The following is a 233-nucleotide window of genomic DNA, read 5'->3' as shown; positions in this document are numbered from 1 at the left end:
AGCCGCAGCGGGGGCTGGCTGGAGCCACCGAGGCCACCGAGACGGGCTCTGCAAAGCACACAGGGACCCCTCCGGCCAAGACACCCTCCCCAGCAAATAGGGCCAGAACGAGCCTTTTCCCTCCCATTTTATCCCAAAAGCTCCTGCCCCCCACTTCCCTCGGGGGTGGGGGGGACAGAGAGGGAGGAGGAAGAGGAGGAGGAGGAGGGAAGCTGACAGCAGCGGAGTGTTAC

General features: G+C 64.8%; 1 protein-coding gene across 1 annotated transcript in view; it reads right to left on the bottom strand.

Annotated features, from left to right (window-relative positions):
- Nucleotides 1-233, bottom strand: part of ABI3 (ABI family, member 3) — a 9,234-nt gene that overhangs the window by 5,876 nt on the left and 3,125 nt on the right. The gene's annotated exons all lie outside the window — the stretch shown is intronic.

Source organism: Charadrius vociferus, unplaced genomic scaffold, assembly GCF_000708025.1.
Source record: "Charadrius vociferus isolate BGI_N301 unplaced genomic scaffold, ASM70802v2 scaffold509, whole genome shotgun sequence".
NCBI lineage: Eukaryota > Metazoa > Chordata > Aves > Charadriiformes > Charadriidae > Charadrius > Charadrius vociferus.
Note: the sequence above shows the minus strand (reverse complement) of the source record. Positions and strands in the feature narration are given on the sequence as shown.